General features: G+C 40.9%; 1 pseudogene; it reads right to left on the reverse strand.

Annotated features, from left to right (window-relative positions):
• Nucleotides 1–16,752: 16,752 nt before the first annotated feature.
• Nucleotides 16,753–17,243, reverse strand: LOC110208593 (ubiquitin-conjugating enzyme E2 L3 pseudogene; annotated as a pseudogene).
• Between the last annotated feature and the right edge of the window lie 401 nt (nt 17,244–17,644).

A 17,644-nucleotide genomic window follows, 5' to 3' on the forward strand; every position in this document is an offset into this window, starting at 1 on the left:
TTCCTTGGCATTTTCAATTTGGGATCTCTTTTAGTAGGTGAACGGTGGATTGTTTCAATGACTAATTTACCTTCTGGTTCTAGGACCTTAGGGAAGTTTTCTTTGATGATTTCCTGAAGGATGTTGTCCAATCTCTTTTTTTCATCATGGTTTTCAGGTAGAGCAATAATTTTTAAGTTGTCTCTCTGGATCTATTTTCCAGGTCAGTTGTTTTACCAATGAGGTATTTTATATTTTCTTATGTTTTTTCATTTTTTTGTTTCTGTTTGACTGATTCTTGCTCTCTCTTAGAGTCATTAGCTTCCGCTTGCCCCAAAGAATGGGCTTTTTAGAAAAAAATAGATCTGGGAGAGGAAGACCCTCAGGGTTTCTGGCCAAAACAGAAACAATTATTATTTATAATTCATTCTGAGGCAATCAGGGCCCAAACAGTGACCAAGTAGGGCTTGGTCTGAGACTAGAGTGATTTGGGGTTAAGGCTGGTCTTTAAGAGAAAAGAAAGGAAGGAAGGAAGCTGTGTTGCCCAACTAGAAGCTTGGTCTCTAGTGGGCAGCTCTTTCTCTACTCACAAAGGTTGCTGTTTGTCCTTCTTATCGAAGAGGACCATGACATCATGGAGGTGATGCCATGACATGCAAATGAATTGGATTTAAGTGAGGGAGAGCTGTGCAAAGTCACCAGCCTCACTTTCTCCTCCATGAGGCAAGCAAAGAATGGCCTCATAAATTGCAGAGAAAGTGCCAACAGTAGTTTCCTCATGGGGAGTTTCTGGTATTAATGAACACACAGGTCTGATCCCATTCTAGTATGATCACTGGAGTTGAAATGAGAATAAATTCAATAGTCAACAGTTTTGACTCTTCACTTTCTAGTTATTCTTTTACATTCTTTGGTGTTTTTTTTAGGCAATTGGGGTTAAGTGACCTGCCCAGGATCACACAGCTAGTAAGTGTCAAGTGTTTGGTCTGAGACGAGATTTGAACTCAGGTCCTCCTGACTCCAGGGCTGGTGCTCTATCCTCTGCGCCACCTAGCTGCCCCACTTTCTAGTTATTCTTAAACTTTCAGAAGCCCTGTCCTCAATGAGATAATAACTACCAAGCAAGATGGAGGGATTATTACCTTGGTAGTCCAGATGAAATCAGTCCACAAGCCAGATCCATCCCATAGCCTACAGGTTCTTCATTTCTGTGAGATAAGAAAGATAATCATAAAATGGGTCATCCCATCCCCCCCGCTTCTACCTCCTCCTAACCCTTCCACATTTTGTGCTGTCTTTCCAATACTGGAACCACATCCATGAATACCAATAGGAGAATCAGGCCAATAAACTCTATACATAATGTATGTATTGTCTTCCAGTCAAGTTTCCATACAGTCAAGGTTTCAGTTGTCTGTCTTTAAATCATCCCTTCTTTTGCCTTGCCATTGTACTGAATCTGCCATAGAGTGAGGGACAAATGAACATTTTAAACATTACCTGCAAACAAGACCTGGTTGGATGGTCTCGTTCAAAGTTGGTATCAGCTTTGACCCTTTTTTCTCCCTTAGCTCTCATATTCAGTTGGTTACAAATTCCTGCACATTCGCCCTCTGCAATCACCTTCCAACCATACTTCAGGAGTCTTCTGTCTTTTCTCTTCCATGTTCTCCTCTAAGCTCCTCCATACAACAGCTAGATTTTTCTTCCTTCTACTGGATGTCCCAAAAGTCTTACTTTTAAGCCTGAATAGGTTAAAATTGCACTAAGATTTTTGGGACACCTTGGGTACGTATGCTCCAAATTCTTTGGTGGCTCTCTGTTGGGTACTGAATAAAGTTCTGACTCATTATTCTGGCATTCAAAGTCTTCCACAGTCTGGTATCATCAAACCTCTCAATCTTTATTTCACATCATCCCCATCTGTATTTCAGCATTTTGGATGGTCCAAAATCCTTTTATTAAGGAGATTTGTTCTGTGAAGTTTGGATCCAGTCAAAGGGCCACACCTGAGGACCTAGAGGGCCACGTGTGGCCTTGAGGCCACAGGTTTCCCACCCTTGGTTCAATGACCCCTGCTTTCCTACCTGTGCAGCTTTTCATACTGTTGCCTATGCCTGGAATTTCCTTCCTTCCTCCAACCTCCCCCTTCCACCTCCCACATTCTCATCTTTTCCTACTGCCACTTCCCCTCAGCCCCAATACACGAAATTGTCATTTTTAAAAGTCTGGACCAAATGTGACCTCTTTCAGGAGGTCTTCCTTGCAATCAAGTAGATTACAAAATAGTTGGGGAGATAAGACATATGCAGAGGGATGCTGGAACCAGCTCATGTCAGCTCAAGAGAGAGCTGGATTGTTAAGTTTTCAACATGGTCATTTATACCTTGGAAATTGGCAAACCCTACAAATCCAAGTTTGATTTATTGTTTTACTGATTGTTTAGACTTAAGAAAGTGATGGAGGTGTTGAGGTCAGATTTGGGAGAGCTGTTTGGGCATGAAAGAATTCACTTACACATTCTCTTTAGCCATTGGGAGCTTTATTAAGTGAAAGCACACAGACTTAGACTGTAGCAACAGCGCTGAGTAAAGGCGACTGGTATTTGGGGAGCTAGGCTTATACAACAAAATTCTGACAGAAAGCTATACATACAGCCTGTAAATGTTCAGGATGATGATATAGTTAAATGGTAGGATGATGGTAGTTAAAGATAAGGACAGGATAAAGAAGATAGGGGGAATTTTATGACACAGAATGAGAGAGGTAGAAGGAATTTTATGATCCAGGATAAAGGAGACAGAAGGAATTTTTTTTTTGGTAATTTTATGGTACAAGATAAGAAGAAGTTTTATGATGTTTCAAGATAAGGGGAAAAGAACTTTAGGATGCTTTCAAGTTACAGAATGAGCCCCACCTCAGGAGGGATCTCACAAAGTATAGGAAAAACAGCCCTTAATATTCTCTTTAACCCCTAGGATACCATATGCTGTACCTACATCAGAGGAAATGTTAATGATGCAAGTTACACTTAAAAGTGTATCACATTTGCTTTTTTTTTTCTGCTAAAAAGTCAGTTATTAAACATTTATGAGCATACCCAATTAAATAACAAGATAATCCCAGTACTTCAGGTCAAAATGGAATCCTGAAATCAGTCCTCTGAAGTGGATCACTGTAGAATGAATCATATTTCCCCATAGAAGCAATATAAGGGGTTTTATTCTTGACCAAGGACTTATAATCATATAACTCATAGACATTACTAGTCATAAATAACATGTCAAAAAGAAAAGACACTCAAAATATAAACTTCTGTAATTGTTTACTTATGTACTTAGTTTTTTGTTTTGTTTTGTTTTAGGCAATTGGGGTTAAATGACTTGCCCAGGGTCACACAGCTAGTAAGTGTCAAGTATTTGGTCTGAGTCTGGATTTGAACTCAGGGCCGGTGCTCTATCCACTGCGCCACCTAGCTGCCTCCATACTTATGTACTTACAGAATCTGTGATTTTGTCCATAGGAGCACATCTTTCACTTGTATATATTGAAACCCTTCACTGGCTTCCCATCCTATGTAATTTTCATCCAGTTTTCCATAATTCTTTCATAGAAGATCCAGGCAATGCATTGAAGGCTTTCCTCTACTTCTTTTTAATATCTCGAGGGTATCATTGCAGTGCTTGGGTTGTCTACCAATTTTCTCTCATTTTTGCTACATGACTAGTCCAATTCTTTTTCTGGGTTTACATGTCCAATTTTAGCCTCTTTTACACCATTTCTTATGTTCAGATCATCATTAGTTATATTAGCCAGTCTGCTTATGCCACCCATAAATCATTCCAATGTTCTTGAAGTCATCTACAATTTTGATTTTTCTGAAATCATAGTGTACCATAAGTTCCAGGCAGATAGCATCACTGGCAGATGATTGGGGTTAAAGAGGTAGATTTTTGTATCACTAAGGTTATCATTGAAAGCATTGCATATTTGCCCAATCAATGAGTCAATAAATCAACAAGCATTTATTAAGGACTTTCTAAGTACCGGGCACTGTGCTAAAGGGCTCTGTTTACCAGGACAAAAGTAAAATAGTCCCTGCACTTAAGGAGCTTACAGTCTGATGGGGGACCCAACATGCACATATGTAGGTATAAAGAAGACATATATAAACAAGGTACAAGGCAGCTTTGGTGGGGGAGGCCCAAATGTGATCCATCTTGTCACTTGGCTTCATCTGACTCACTTCAGATTCATAATTTCATGCTATGGGGAAATCTTTGTGAAGAAACTCCTTCTACCGATACAGATCAGCGACTAAACTGCAACGTACAGTATTAAAGCTTTGCCTGAGTTACCGAGGGGTTAAACACCTTGTCCAGGGTCACACAGCCAGCATGTGTCAGAGGCAAAATATGAACCCTGGGCTTCCTGGCTCTGTGGCCAGCTCTTTCTATCCACTATAACTGAAGCTTTCTTCTTCCTTCTTTCAATGGAATAATTAAATTAGCTGTCACAGTGCATGTCCTTATAATCTGGGGAATAACATCTTTTATCCACTTTGGTTTTCCAGTGTGGATAGTTGTTTCTTTTGAATTATTTAGAATTTTGGGGCAGCTGGTGGCACAATGGATAGACCACCAGCCCTGGAATCAGCAGGACCTGAGTTCAAATTCGGCCTCAGACCCAGAGCACTCACTAGCTCTGTGACTTGGGGCAAGTCACTTAATCCCAAATGCCTCACCAAAAAACAAACAACACTCCCCCCCCAAAAAAACCCCCGGTTCTCTTATAAGGGGCAGCTAGGTACAGTGGATAGAGCACTGGCCCTGGAGTCAGGAGGACCTGAGTTCAAATCTAGCCTCAGATACTTGACATTTACTAGCTGTGTGACTCCTAGGTAAGTCACTTCACCCCATTGCCTAGCCTCCCCCCAAAAAAAAAGATTTTCAATGAGGAGTCTAGGGCGTTGACATGATAAGGAGAATGTCGTTGATGATATTGCAGAACTTTTGTAGAGCCTTGTCATCAACAGGGAATTCTTTTTTCATTTGGATCCTACAAGGGACATACTTCATAACAATGGCAAGCCTTATCTTAGGCCAGGACTTCTTAACATTTTTGTGTGCTATGGGCAGTCTGGTAGAACCTATGGAACCATGCTCAGAATAATGCCTTTAAATGCATAAAGCAAAATACAATTGCAAAGGAAATCAGTAATCAAAACATTAAAAAACAAAAACAAAACCAAGTTCCTGAACCCAAGTTAAGTAGCCCTTCCTTAGGGGACATATGTCTCCCTGGTATCCCTTGTTTGCTGTTCAATGACATGCTAGGTAAAATCTTTGAAATAATTTAAAATAGTAAAATCTCAGGTCCTATAGAAAAGGGAATAACTATGCTATGCAAATTCAGCCTTCCCACCTCCCCCCACCCCCAATGCACTTAAAAGTGAGTATGTATCAAAGGGTGGAGCAGGTCAGAAAATTCTAGGCCCTCAAGATTTTCCCTCACAAAAGAGAGAAAATAATGCCTCAAGGAGAACAAAGTCCAGGTGAAAACATGAGAATAGAGGCACAACCTGGGTCCTCCCTGGACAATCTGAGAAGATCAGATGAAAAATCCCAGCACTAGGTTTGGTCCTGGTGAAGAGTAAATACCTCCAGGCTAGGGTCTACTTTAACTACAAGCACCAAGTCCTGGGGTTAGCTGGATTGGGAGGCTGCCTGGGCCCCAGCCACAGGAACTTTTACCCTGAGATACTGAGAACAGTTGGGCAGCTAAGCCTGGGAAGATCAAGGGAACCTCTGTTGACAAGGAATGCCAGACCTAGCTGTGCTTCAGAGAGGTGCTGGGGGTGAGAAGGAGCCAGTACATGCTGGGTAAGTGAAGAAGCAGAGGGACAGAGATGCCCCAGGCTGTGGGCACTTACGGGAGGCTGGAGGTCTGGCTTTGGTTCCAGCTGTGTGGGACAGAGACCACTTACTCAAAAATAAAAACAAAGACTTAGATACCTTGAAAGTAGAAAGGAAGGGTACCACCCCTGCTTGCCATTGCCGGCCAGGAGAGTATGAGTCCGTTACAGAAATGGAGGCTTATTTATACCCTAACTAGAGTTCCTCCTCCCTAACCCCCTTCCCCTTATCCCACTGGCTGGGCTTTCAGGGGGTACAATCTATTCACGGAGACACAAGTTTGCCCAGAGACAAGAAAAGGAGGGAAGTTTTTCAAAGGCAAGCAGCTCAGGTTGGGGGCAAGGCTATTCTTTCTGCTAAGTACTTAAAAACAGAGTCTGAGCAGGGGAGGGTTTTGAAAGCAACAATCAAGAAGTATTAACAAGAACTATTGACCCTTTGAGGAGGCTTTGCTTCTGAGAGATCATCTCTCACACAGCCTAGAGGGGAGACCTGAAGATCTGGGCAAGAGGCATCATCTTCCATACCCCAGGACTAGAGGTGATTAGAAAAATTAAGTTATTACTACAAAAAAATGCACAGGCAAAAGAGAAAGAATCCAACCATAGAATGTTATTATGGGAATAGAGAAGACTGGGGTTCACTTTCATCAGGATATTGAAGCAAAGAAACCCTCTTCTACCCCAAAGAGTAATGTCAAATGGTCACCTGCCCAAAAAGAATTTATAGAACTTAAAAAAGACTTTAATAATCAAATGAGAGAGATTGAAGAAAAAGTAAAAAAAAAAAGAATCCAAGAAAAATGAAAAAATTACAAAAAGAAAGTCAACCAATTAGGAAAAGAGATCCAGAATCTTAAGGAAAAAAATGAAACCTTGAAAATTGGAATTGGGCAAGGGGAAGCTAGTGAAGTTTTAAGAGATCAAGAAATAATAAAACAAAATATAAAGAATGAAAAAATAGAAGAAAGTGAAATATCTTATAAGAAAAACAACTGATCTGGAGAACAGAACAAGAAGAGAAAACATAATAATAATTGGACTACCTAAAAGCTATGATAAAAAGAAAAGAATATTGATATAATAATACAAGAAATAGTTTTTAAAAATTGTCCTGAAACATTAGAACAAGGGGGGAAAGTAGAAATAGAAAAAAATCCATTGATCACCACTTGGAAGAGAGCCTATGAGGAAAACTCATAATAATATTGTAGTCAAATTCTGAAACCCCCAAATCAAGGATAAAATATTAAGAGCAACAAGAAAAAAAAATATGATGGTGCCACAATTAGAATCACACAAGACCTAGCAGCAGAGACAAGAAAGAACCACAGGTCTTGGAACACTGTATATTGAAGAGCAAAAGAACTGGGGTTCCAGCTGAATATTTCATACCCAGCAAAGTTAAGCATAATCCCAAATTTAAAAAACTGACATTTGATCAATTGTCAGACTTTCAGGACTTTGTTTAAAAAAACAAAACAAAACAAACCTGAGCTTAATAGAAGACTTGACATACAAGAGCCAAAGAGAAGCATAAGGTACATCCCAAAGACTGATCACAAGGGATTCAATAAGGACAGAATGATTACCTTTTATATATGTAAAATGTAAAACATATGTCTAAGATTGTCATTAGTAATTGGGTCATCCATAAGAAAAATTGGGGTAGACCTGAGTATGATATGACTTCAAAAAGTAAAACCCTTTAGAAACAGCTAAAAAGAATAATTATCTTATACAAATGAGGTGCAAGAAGAAGAACTGACAGAGGAATCAGATGGGGGAGGAGGGCTGGTATTTCTCATAACCTACTTTCATCAAGAATGTTTTCAAGAGGGAACAATACATATATATCTGAAAGAGTATAAAAGTATTCTAAATTCAGAAGAAATAAAATGGTAAGGGGATAGGGAGGGGGGAAGAATAAGGGAGGGATCACTAGAGGGAAAGGTGAGGGAATTGGTTATGGGAGTATAGAAGGGTGTTTAGATTTATGGGAATGGAAGGATAGGAAAGGGATCTTTGGAGGGGGGTAGGCGAAGTAATAGGAGGGCAAGATAGCGGGTAGAAGCAAAGTAGAGGAGTGAGGAGGAATAGGAAATAAGAGATACTTGCAAACATAGAAACAAAGATCAATAGTAGAATTTGTTAGGGAAAGTATATGTCTATGCATGTATGTATGCATGCATGCATACATGCAGGTGTATATATGTATATGAATATGTATATATCTATGTCTATATATAAATATATCCAATTGTAGCCTTAGGGAGGGGGGAAAAGAAGGGGGAAAAAAAAGAACAAAAAGTGCACAGCAGAGAACAAAAGAAAATTCACAAGGAAGCAAAGAAGAGATGGACAGCTCTCAACACAATGTTTCGTATTTATCATACAGGCTTTCTTGAAATGAAAATTTATCATTACATATTTTGAATCCTCTCATGATCTGCTGTGCACATGACATGCTTTCCCCCCCTTCTTTTCTTACTATATATTTAAGTTTATGATATATGTTTCTTTTTCTTTTCTCTATTCTGTATTTAAGCCTTGTTCTGTGGAATTGATACCAGGTAGGGCAACAGAACAAGGTCAGTACCACTGGTACCCCTCACCTTCTTTCCTGCTTCCTCTTGTGTGTGTCCCCCATTAGACTGTAAACTCCTTGAGGGCAGGGACTGTCTTTCTTTTTATTAATTATATCCTTTCTTTTTATTAATTATATCCTCATCACTTAGCACATTGCCTGGCACATAGTAGGTGTTTAATGTTTATGGATTTGGATTAATTGCCAGGAATGCTTAGTTTTTGGGCTTTTTTTTTTTTGGCTAGGCAATGAGGGTTAACTGGCTTGCCCAGGGTCACACAGCTAGTAAGTGTCAAGTGTCTGAGGCTGCATTTGAACTCAGGTCCTCCTGACTCCAGGGCCAGCGCCCTATCCACTTCGCCACCTAGCTGCCCCCAAGGAATGCTTACTATTGAAGTACTAGCTGGGTTCTTTCCAGTGTAGGGTCAGAATGTCCCAGAATGCCTGTTTTAAGTCTGTTCTTTTCATCTATATCCCCTACCACACAAAATATCTCTTAAGGGAGCTGTGGGAACTGATTTTGCTAATTTGCTCCAAAAAAGGTGGATCTCTCCTATTTATAACCTCTCTTTCCTAAGGCCCAGACAATGGGCTTCCCATCAGCATTCCACTTTCAAATTCTTTTAGGAGCTTTCTTCTCTTGGGAGCTTTTTTTTGAGTTGTTGTGAGGGTAAGATAACATTTGTAAAGCACTTTACAAACCTTAAAGCACTATTTAAATGCTAGCTATTATGTGGCAACTAGGGGCAAAGTGGATAGAGCATTGGACCTGGAGTCAGGAAGACCAAATTCAAATACAGGCTCAGACACTTGCTGGTTGTGTGACCCGGGCAAGTTTAACTTCTGTTGGCCTCAGCTCTCTCATCTATAAAATAGGGATAATAATAGCACTTACCTCCCAGGGTTGTTAAGAGGATAAAATGAGATAATTTTTGTAAAGCATTTTGCAAACCATAAAGTGCTCTATCAATGCTAGGCCATGATAATGATGATAATTCTGAAATACATTTCCCCCCTCTATTTTCTTTTCTGCCTGCCATCTTCTTCCAAGGTAGCAGACCAGGTGATATAGAGTAGACTAAGCTGCTTCTCCAAAGGTCTCTGAGAAGAATAAGAGGGATAGCTGGTAGCTGAGAGAGACAACCCTGCTGCAAAGCTGATGATTCATGTCCCTAGAAAATTATACAGTAGTTTAGGCAATTGATAATTAACACCCTTTCTGGTCTCATTTACCCAATCTGGCAAGTGAGAAGGATAGCTTCTACTTCGGGTTCTGGGGATAATCCTGTGGGTGGCTGTCCAAACACTATAGTTCAGGAGCCTTGCTGGTGTGATTCCTCTTAATAATCACTCAGTAGTAGTTTGATTTTATTTTTGTTTTCATCAAAGTCATTTACTCAAATGGCATAGCAAGAATTACAGAGTATTTCCCCCCAAACATTGTGTGCACTCTCCCTCAAATACACACAGAATCTGTAGGTAGAAGAATATGCATTTAAAAGTACAACTTCTAAGTAAACTGTTTAGTGAGGTATAGGTATAGATAGGGCACCATTTACCAAGTACAATGGCACTGAAATATATGTGTAGGGAACATATGTGGCAAAGGAAATTCACAACTACGGAACAAAACTTTGATGCCTTTTCTTTCTCTAGTGGATCCTCATGAACTCTGCTCCTAGGCATGGCTTCAATGACAGATAACCTGCTTTCAACTAGGCTGTGCTGACTTCTTGCAGGGTGCAGAGTTTCAGCTGAATGGATCAATCTTCTCAGGGGCTGGGTCAAAAAGATCACTTGAGTACAATGATAACTCTTCAGCAGTATTGACTGCTGTTGGGATGAGCAAGTCATTTGGCAACTGGGCTATGGCTGTCAACCTGGACTACCACAAATCACTGCTAGACTTTCACTTTTTCCAATAAATTATTATTGGCATCTTTCGTTTTTATATCAACTAAATTTTCCCTTTTTATCTTTCCCCTGCCCCTCTCAGAGAGTTATTCCATATAACAAAAACTTTTGAAGAATAAAGAAAGGAAAAAAGAAGAGGGAAAAAAAAGTAGCACCACCAATCCATACACTGAAAAGACTACTAGTCTTTTCACAGGGCATGGTGTCTGCTGGATACAATGATCTGCTGCATACCCTGATCTCATTTTTTTTGATGGGCAGCTGCAGTCTTCATCACATCAGCCTTTGGCTTTGCAAAGCATTACAACTCTCTTTCCAGGTGGAGTATTACAATGGCCTTTTCAGTAAGGGCAATGGTCCCTAGCCTAGGTTTGTAAAAAACAACAACAACCTCTCCTCTCCTGACTCCTTCAGAGAGTGGTTTGCCACCTCCAGGTGGAGACAGAAGTCTAGCCTCTCCTTATGGACAAACCTTCCAGGTTCACGGGTGGCTTTCCCTGAGGAAAAGACCTCACCTTAACTTAAGTTTTTCAGTCCAGTGTCCCTACCAGGACCCTAGATGGGTCTTATGCATATGGATAGATGGGGACAAAGTTACTGAAGGGGTTACTTAGCCCTAAGGCAAATTCTTTGTCTCCCTGGCTTCTTCCATAAGCAGTTTTACTAGTCAAGTCTCAGACCTTTTTCTTGGTGTGGAATGTTTCCTTCCGATCTGAAAGGCATCCAGCTTTACATCTCAATGCCCATACCTCCCAGACCTTCAGCTTCCTAGAAATCAGAAACTGACATACCCTGACATCTATATTAGGGTGGAGGTACTGGGAACAGAGAGGAAACAGAAGTGAGAGATGTTACAGAGTTGAAATGGATTAATAGAGAATTAGATATGACAAGGGAAAGAGAGAGACAAAGATAGCCCCAACACTTTGGACATGGGAGCCTGGGTGAAGAGTGATACCACAGATAGATGTGAAGTCAAAGGGAGGAACAGGTTTAGGGGAGAAGATAAGCTTGGTGTTGGACATGGTGAATTACAGGTGCCAGTGAGACATCCAGGTGGGGATGTTCTGAGGGAAGTTGGAGATGCAGGCCTGGAACCACATCTGGTCTACAAGCTAGAGATTTGAGAATCATCTGCAGAGAGGTGGTATTTTAAGCCGTAAGAGTGAATGGTGGGGCAGTGGGTAGAGCACCAACCTTGGAGTCAGGAGGACCTGAGTTCAAATTTGACCTCAGACACTTACTAGCTGTGTGACCCTGGGCAAGTCACTTAACCCCAAGTGCCTCCCCCAAAAAAAGAAAAGAAAAAAGAAGAGTAAGTGAGATTTTCAAGGGAGCAAATGTAGGGCGAAAAAATAAGAAGACAAAGTATAGGCACTTTTCGTATTTACTACCCAATCAAGATTCCGATAGCTATTTTCTACTGACGTCAGGACATTGTCCTTTCTCAATGAGTTTAGTGGCTCACAGTTTTTCTGTTTTGTCCAACTCTTGCCATCATATGTGTTGTTCATTTGTGTCTGACTCTGTGACTCTGGACCAACTGTCCACGGGATTTTCTTGGCAAAGATATTGGAGTGGTTTGCTATTTCCTTCTCTAGTTTTGTGTAGGCAGGTATTAAGTGAATTACTGAGGATCACACAACCAGTAAGTGTCTGCGGTCAAATTTGAACTCTGGTCTTTCTGACTCCAGGCCCAGTACCACCCAGGATCCATTGTACCACCTAGCTTTCTTGCTCTCATATTAGGGGACTTCAATCTACACATTGATACTCCCTCAAACACCTTGACCTCCCAGTTTCTTAATCCCTTCTTCTTCCCACCTTAGCTATACACAAAGATGGCCATACTCTTGATCTTGTTATGACACACAAGTGTACCACTTACAAGTTCATGAACTTTGAAATTCCCTTATCTCATCACTTTTTCCCTCTGGGACTGAGTTTCTTTGCCTTTGCCTTTAAAGTGAAGGGGGTTAGTCTAAAATCCCTGCTAACCAACATTTCTGCGATCCTCTGATTTGAGTTGAGAAGGAAACATGGGGCAGATTGGAGTTGAGGTGTAGAGGGAGCAGAACTTGGCATGTCAAGTGTCAGGTCTGATAGATGGGGCAAGGATTGAGATCATTAAAATCACAGGCAGAATTGAACACCACTTCTTCAGTAGTGTCTGACTCTTCATGAGTCCATTTGGAGTTTTCTTGGCAAAGATACTTGAGTGGTTTGCCTTCTCCTTCTCCATTTTATAGATGAGGGATTGAGGCAAATAGGGTTAATTGACTTGTCCAGGGGCAGCTAGTAAGTGTCTGAAGCCAGATTTGAACTCAGAAAGATGAGTCTTTCCTGACTTCAGGTCCAGCACTCTAACCAATGTGCCGCCTAGCTGCCTTGAAGGTTAAGTGACTTGCCCAGGGTCACACAGCTGGTTAGTATTTGAGGGTGGATTTGAAATCAGGTCTTCCTGACTGCAGGCAAACAGAGGTTAAGAGGCTTGTCCAAGGTCATAAGAACTACAGACTACCTGTGAACACAGGCAGGGTTTTTATAGGGTGGGTTGTGGAATCAGATCAGGCCATTTGGTCACAAATAGGTATCACCACTGGATTAGTTGGGTAGGACAGGCTGAGGTCCAGTCTTGCAGAGATCTTGGGAGGAGTTTACATTCTTCTGAGGACCTTTATCTAAGATCTTCTGGACTTCCCTTGTCAGCCCTTTTCTGGGATTGTCCTAGGCTTTAAAGAGTGTGTACTAATCTCTGTGCCTACATCTACCCAGGAATTTGTAACGCCAGATAGCAGTGCCACTGTTACAATCTCTTGGGTGAACTCACAGCACTGTCCTAGTAGGTTTGGTTTCTCTGTTGGGTAGTTACAAGCTAATTCTTCTGAGTCCTGGGAATTATCTTCTAAGTTACCTTCTGGTTCCATGGCTGGCCTCCTGGACACTTGGCTTCTGGCCTTAGTCTTGCCATTCCTTCTTCTCACCACCAAATACAATCTGTCCTTTAAAACTTCTACTTCTTCCATAAAGAAGTTGATCACTTCACTGACCACTTCTACCTACAGTGATTTTTCTCTTTTTTAAATATCTTTTTTTAAAAAATTAATTTATTTTGAATTATCAACAACCACTTCCATAAGCTTTTGAGTTTTAAATTTTTCTTCCCCTCCCTTTCCCCCTCTCTCCCCAAGATGGTGTGCCATCTGATATAGGCTATACATATACATTCCTATTAAACATATTCTCACATTAGTGATGTTGTAAGAATTAGAACCAATAGGAGGAACCACCAGAAAGAGGAAACAAAACACAACAGAAGAAAAAAAATAGCAAATAGTATGCTTCAATCTGCGTTCAAACTCCATATCTTTCTTTGGATGTGGATAGCATTTTCCATCATGAAGCCTTTGGAGATGTCTTAGATCCTTGTATTGCTGAGAAGGGCTAAGTCTATCAATATTAGTCACTGAACAATGTGGCTGTTACTGTGTACAATGTTCTCCTGGCTCTGCTCATTTTGCTCAGCATCTTTCTAGGTTTACAGTGATCTTTCTTGTTCTAAACTGGGAAAGCATATAATGTAGCAATGCAGGCAATTTCCAGCAATAGCATTTAATCTTACAGTGACTAGCACCTCGAGTGGCATGTTGTAGACAATTAATGAATGCTGGTTGTCTTGAATTGAATGTATTGCTTGAGTCTTCAATGAGATTGTAACCTTTTTTCAGGGAGGGGCCATATGTTATACTTCTGTGTCCTTCGTAGCACCTAGGACAAAAGGGCATAGTAAGTGCTCAGTAAATACTGAAACTCAAAGGATTTTAGGATTGGAAAGGATGTTAAAGACTGCCTAATCTATAATGGTGCCTTTCCTATTCTCCCATTTTACACTTGAGAAAATTGAGGAAGGGAAAGTAATTTTTCCAATGTTTCAGAGATAGTGTGTTAGAGGTGGGATTTGAAGCTGGGTTGTTGGACCCCGCACCCTTTGTTCTTTGGGCCATACTTGTTGAAATGAACTATCTCGCTTTATTTATGCAATTGAAACAAAATAAATCCCATCTCCCTTCCCTATAATTTCAAATCCTTCCAATACTAATTTTTAAAAAGTGAGCCAGCTCTCAGGGAGGCTGAGGCTGCTGGATCTCTTGAACCAAGGAGTTCTGAGCTACAATGGCTAAGCTAATACGGGGTCCACACTAAATCTGGTGAGCCTTGGAACTGGGGATGGGGGCAGTGGGCTTCAGGCTGCCCAAGGAGTGGCATAGAGCAAGGTTAAAGTTCCTGAGCCAATCAGTAGTGGGATCAGGCCTGTGAGTAGCCCCTGCATTTCTAGCCTGGTTAGGATAGGGAGACCCAGTCTTAAAACAAGCAAATAGCAAACAAACATACCAACCCCTCCCTCCCCTACTCACCACCACTACCAAGTGACTTTGTGGGTAAGTACATTTACCAAGCGCCTAGAATGCAGGAGACGTTGTACTAGGTGATACACAGGTGTTGATCTTAAGGTTACACTCTGGTGAAATTTGCATATGAAAAGATAACTCCCAATACGAGACTGAGCTAAAAGCCAAAATAAGTGGCACAGACAATTAATTAGTGTCCTGAGAGAGATCCCAAAAAGTTGGGAGTGGTCAGGGAAGGAGGGCAAACTCTTTTTAAGTTAAAAAATAGTACTGCACCTGCTGGATCATATTTTATTTACTACCTTCCCACTTCGTTTCTCCAACCCAGGTTACTGATATTTATTAAAACTTCAACTAATCAGTACTTCAGATAACTGAAATTTGTTGGTTTTCATTCATTCAACTAATGTTTATTATGTAAAGTATTATAGCAAGTGTTGTAGGGGATACAAAGGACACAGTACTTGCCCTCAAGGAATTATTGATCTGAAAAGGAAAAAAAATTGAGGTTATAATAGGAATTTTATTATTTGAGAAAATGGCTTCTAGAGCATATGGCTTGGGGTCCACTGAATATAAAGCAAATGTCCTCCATCTTAGAAATCTCCACATGGGGAGTTCTTGACCTTTTGTGTATCATGGACCCCTCTGGCAATATCAAACTTAGGACACCTTCTAAAAATAAAGTTTTCAAATGCACAAAATAAATACACCCCAACATAAAGGAGATCAAGGTTAGTGAAAATAAAGATGTCATTCCCCTCCTCCCCCCATCGAAGTTCAATTACCCCGATAACCACAGGAGGGTCCTTGAAGCCCAGGTTAAAAACCTTGATCTGGTATCCTGTACAGTAGAAAAAAATGATACTTAGAATAGTGTTACCTTAAGATCCTTAGGGTTTCTCAATCAGCAAAGAACTAGTTTCTTGACTTAGTAAGACAGGAAACTGAAGGATAAACATTTTAGATAGATTTTCCCCAATAGGAATTAAACCCAAAGGGTTTCTGTTTGATTTTTAGGTAGCCAGAAAACCCTCTTCCCTTGACCCCTTCATTTCCTAAACATTCTAATAAATCAAGGCTTTACTGCATCAGAATGAAAGGGATGGCTACCCAGTATTCCTTTTATTCTTCCTGTTGCTCTTTGCTTTAGAAATACATTAAAAAAACCACCTCAATTCATCCAACATTTCTTAAGTATGTGATGCTCTGAGGGGGATACAGAGATAAATAAGAGGACCCTGTCCTCAATAAGTTTGTTGTTGTTCAGTTGTCTGACTCTTTTTTTGGGAGGGGGGGGTTTGCCCATTTAATCGACATCATTTTGGTAACATCAGCCAGGTTTACACAACAGCCAGGCTCAATCCTCATCACAGACTTCACCCTGGGGTTTGGCCTCATTTGGGTTTCGGAGATGTTACAAACTCACAAAGCACAGAGCCACAGGGAGGGAGGGCAATAGGACTGCTGGGTTTTAGGCCATTCTCTTTCAGGGCTTGGGGTGAGGGGGAGGGAAGAGGTTGAATGGAAGGGGGTTTCCAAGGCATTGTTCTGGGGACTGGGAGTGTGATTAAAATAAACTCAATAAAATAAGACCTACAAAGGGGAAGGCAGGGATCAGGAGTGTGTACCACTCACTAACTTTCCGTTTTAAACCTGAAGAGAAACTGAAGATTTGGGATAGATTTGCGCAAGAAAAGAACACACCATCCTTTAAGATAGATTGAAGCAGTGATTTTTAAAACCAAGAAATCAGAACTAGAACATCTTAAATTTTTAATCCTTTCTTTTCAGGTTTACCTAGACCACTTTTGATTAAGAAAACTGTAGAAAGTTATTAACGGCCACAAGTTAACGCCAGGAAGTGGCCTCTGTCAATTTCCCAAAGAGTCCTGGTTGCCTGGTGTTGGAAATGCACTGCTTCAGGTCTCCACTCGCCCTGGCTGGAATCAATCACAGAAGATTTAGTCCACAGGTCGCTTTTCCCCATATTTCTTTGTACACTTTTCAGCATTCTTATGGAATTTTTTACTGTCCTTAGAGTACTCTTCAGCTAGGTCAGCCTGAAAGGGGTGCTCAGGCTGGGGGTTATTCACCAGTGCTATGAGGGACTGGATGACTCGGTCAGTTTTGGTTGCTGGCTTCCAGTTTTCAGCACTAATTACTGGCAGGCAGACCTGCCTTTTTTTCATCAATGTTAAGGTGGAATTTTGTTTTAAAAGTGATCTTAGGTGGTTTGAATGGATACTCTGCTGGGAAGTTGATTTCCATTCTGAAGGCTCCCTTGTCATATGGAGGGTTGTCAGGAATGATGAGCCCTTGCCAAGTCAATAAATTAGCTTCATCAACCTGGATGTTATGGAAGTTTTTCATCCCACACTTGTAGATTTCTTCCAGCTCCTTCATCAGCCTCCTGCTGGCTGCCATCTTGGGTCTGGTGCTGCTGCAGTCCCTGTGTCTGACTCTTTGTGACCCCATTTGAGGCTTTCTTGGCAGAGATCACTGGAATGATTTGCTATCTCCTTCTCCAGCTCATTTTACAGATGAGGAAACTGAAGCAAACAGGGTAACATGACTTGCCCAGGGTCACACAACTAGTAGGTCTCTGAGGCCAGATCTGAACTCATGAAGATGAGTCTTCCAGACTTCAGGCCTGGCATTGTTCCACCTGGCTACTCCTCAATAAGCTTACATTCTATCAGAATTTAAATTTGAATGCAAACACTATCAGATTCCCATTTAAATTAATACATTAAACTGGGCTAAAATAAGTTAGGCCATAGGTAGCAAAATAAAAAAGGGGCATCCCCCAAATTAAAGCTACTTCCCAGTCACACCTTA

This window comes from Phascolarctos cinereus, unplaced genomic scaffold (assembly GCF_003287225.1).
Source record: "Phascolarctos cinereus isolate Bilbo 61053 unplaced genomic scaffold, phaCin_HiC Scaffold_3;HRSCAF=262, whole genome shotgun sequence".
Taxonomy (NCBI): Eukaryota; Metazoa; Chordata; class Mammalia; order Diprotodontia; family Phascolarctidae; genus Phascolarctos; species Phascolarctos cinereus.